This window comes from Nicotiana attenuata, unplaced genomic scaffold (genome assembly GCF_001879085.1).
Source record: "Nicotiana attenuata strain UT unplaced genomic scaffold, NIATTr2, whole genome shotgun sequence".
Taxonomy (NCBI): Eukaryota; Viridiplantae; Streptophyta; class Magnoliopsida; order Solanales; family Solanaceae; genus Nicotiana; species Nicotiana attenuata.
In genome coordinates this window covers 89,032-92,610 of record NW_017671149.1, presented here as the reverse complement: position 1 = coordinate 92,610, position 3,579 = coordinate 89,032, and the positions used below count along the sequence as shown (strand labels likewise).

General features: G+C 33.2%; 1 pseudogene; it reads left to right on the top strand.

The window, feature by feature from the left end:
- LOC109206251 lies at positions 1 to 2,987 on the top strand (annotated as a pseudogene).
- The last annotated feature ends 592 nt before the right edge of the window (positions 2,988 to 3,579 follow it).

The following is a 3,579-nucleotide window of genomic DNA, read 5'->3' as shown; positions in this document are numbered from 1 at the left end:
ATGGTGCAGCCTCATGTCATCTTGACAACATTTCCAGCACAAGGACATAGTAATCCAGCACTACAATTTGCCAAAAATCTTGTCAAGATGGGCATAGAAGTGACATTTTCAACAAGCATTTACGCCCAAAACCGTATGGTGAAAAATCCATTGTTAATACTCCAAAGGGGTTGAATTTTGTTCAATTTTCTGATGGCTTTGATGATGGTTTTGATCATTCAAAAGACCCTGTATTTTACATGTCACAACTTCGTAAATGTGGAAGTGAAACTGTGAAAAATATTGTTCTCACTTGCTTTGGAAATGGCCGTCCTATAACTTGCGTTTTTTACTCCATTTTTCTTCCTTGGGCCGCAGAGATAATGTTTTAGTGTGTGACTATCTCTTTTTAAAGCTTAGAATATTAAATAAAAGGGAAAATGTATAAGTACCCCCTGACCTATACCCGGATTTCCAACTACATACTTTTTCTTTGCGGGAATTCTATTACCCCCCCCCCCCCCAAAACTTATTTTAAATATAATTATTTGCACCCTTAATGCTGACAACCAAACTCTTGGCAAGTGGTGAGCTACACGCGCCCCCACATGTATTTTAGTACTTCTTTATTCTTTCTTTTTTTTCTTATCCTTTTTTCTTATTTCTTATTATTGTCATTTTTTTTGGTTATTTCATTCTCTTTCTTTTTGTTTTGGTCACCGGCGGCATAAAATGGTGGTCGTCGGAATTTCACAAATACTATTTTTTCCGGCGATAGATTTTTATCCCGATCTAAGGGTGTTATATATATATATATATATATATATATAATATATATATATATATATATATATAATATATATATATATATATATATATAAAATTTTTCTTGAAGTATAATTTATGTGTGGGAGGAAGAGCAAAAGAAATAAAAATGAATATAAGCTGAGAAAACTTTTTCCAGTTAAAATTTCAATACACCATTTTTTTTCCGACCGTGGGTAGGTTTTCCGATGATCGAATTCCTCCCCCCCCCCCCCCCCCAAATCTGAGGTGTTACTTTTGCTTATGAATAGATCTTTTTGAGAGTTTAATTTGTGTGTGAAAATACAAAATGGAAGAAAAACGGTTAGACAAAGTCGCCAGTGAATGAATATCCACCGGAATTAGAGAAGAAACGAAAAAAAAAAAGTAAAAGAAAAAAGACAATGAAAAAGGAAAAGGAAAAGGAAAAAAAAGTAAAAAAAAATGGTAAAAAAGAATAAAAAATAATCTGAAATTCATTTTTTCTTGCTTCTCACTCTCCTTTGGGAGAATGAAATACACACACTCTGCCACGTCAGCGTTAAGGGTGCAAATAATTTCATTTAAAATAAGTTTAGGGGGGTAATAGGAGTCCCGCAAAGAAAAAGTGTGTAGTTGGCAATCCGGGTATAGGTCAGGGGGTACTTATGCATAAAATATATTTTTAACTATTTAATTATATTATGTCTCAACATGCCCTCATGTATGGGCGTCTAGTTTTTACGCTATTAAAGAGCATATTTTTAATTATTGGCCCTAATTCTTTTTTCATCTGGAACACACGAAGAAATTATTACCCAAGGAGAAGAATTGGACTCTTTACCAGTATCATTACCTCTCGGTGGGAAGTAACGAAACATAGATCACGATGTGAACATAGTTTTTAAGGTTTTTTCCTTAAGAAAAGTCTCGGATCGGGACTTGTTTCAATAGACTTTTGAAGGAGTGAAACATCAGGCAGAACAGATACGTGAGTTCTTGACTTTTTGGTGCGGGTGGAGGGTTTATTTTTCTTTTTGGATGATATTGAGATTTGAACCTAGGATGTCTTGCCTGCTAAAATTTATATGTTGAAGTGTATTATCATCTCGTCCAAAAGTGTAAACTATTAGAAAGAATATATTTTTAATTATTTAATTATATTATATCTCAACAGGTCGCACGTAAAATTAACATCCCTTCTGCTCTTCTTTGGAGTCAACCAGCTACAATATTGGACATATATATATTATTTTAACTTTCATGGTTATGAAAAATCCATTGTTAAAGAATCCAATGATCCAAATTGGTCAATTCAACTTCCAGAGCTTCCACAACAGAAAACTCAAGATCTTCCTTCATTTTTACTTCTCTCAAGTGCAAAAGGAAGTCTTCGTGTTGCACTACCTCCTTTCAAAGAATTAATAAACACATTAGATGCTGAAATCAACCCTAAGATTCTTGTGATACATTTGATGAATTAGAGCCTGAGGCACTCAAAGCTGTAGAAAATTACAAGTTTTATGGAATTGGACCATTTATTCCTTCTGCTTTCTTGAATGGAAATGACCCTTTGGATTCTTCTTTTGGTGCTGATCTTTTTGAGAAATCAAATGATTATATGGAATGGTTAAACTCAAAGCAAAATTCATCAGTTGTTTATATATCATTTGGGAGTCTAATGAATCCATCAATAAGTCAAATAAAGGAGATATCAAAAGGGTTGATAGATATAGGGAGGGCATTTTTATGGGTGGTAAAAGAAAATGAAAAAGGCAAAGAAGACAGAGAAGAATTTTGGTTTATTGAAGAGTTGGAAAAAATAGGAAAAATAGTGTTGTGGTGTTCGCAACTTGAAGTGTTAAAACATTCTATCTTTGGGGTGTTTTGTTTCTCACTGTGGATGGAATTCGACTCTAGAGAACTTAACTTGTGGAGTGCCGGTTGTCGCATTTCCTCAATAGACTGATCAAATGACAAATGCGAAACAAATTGAAGAAGTGTGGAAAAGTGGAGTTTGGGTGAATGTTAATGAAGATGGTGTTGTTGAAAGTGAAGAAATGAAAAGATGTATTGAATTGGTAATGAATGGAGGAGAAAAAGGGGAAGAATTAAGAAAGAATGCTAAGAAATGGAAAGAATTGGCTAGGGAAGCTGTGAAGGAAGGTGGATCTTCACACAAGAATTTAAAGGCTTTTATTGATGAGGTTGCTAAAGGTTATTAATATGCTTTAAAACTTAGTCTTTAATCTATGAAACTTTTTTTCTCTTTTTCTGGTCCTTCTCTTCTTCCTTTTAATTTATTAAGAATAAAATCATCGCTTTCCAGTGTTTTCCAGAAACAACCTCTCTAGATGTACAAAATAGGATAAGGTCTAGGTATATACTATCCTCCCCAGACTCCACTTATAGGATAACACTAGGTATATTATTATTGTTGTTGTTGTAATAAAATAAACATAGCTTAGTGTTCTTGGTGTCTCTATCTTACCAAGTGCAAGATTTTACTTAGTTTCTACTTTTAAGTTTACTTAATAAAATCCAAGTTGAGAAAGCACAAAAAGATCAATGACAAGTTTTGGTTTTATAATCCATTATATATGTTATTATAGTTATATAATATTATTCACATGATCAGATCAGTAAATAAAACACATAAAAAAAAATTTAGGGTCATTATCTTCTATTCAAACTGTAAATGATCAGAGATCATCTCCTCCATATACGCGTGCATTCACGTGTTTTATCATATCTGCTTGATTAAAGAACTATTAGTTTGCACGATGAAAAAAAAAGCCAGTCCGGTGCACAAAGCTC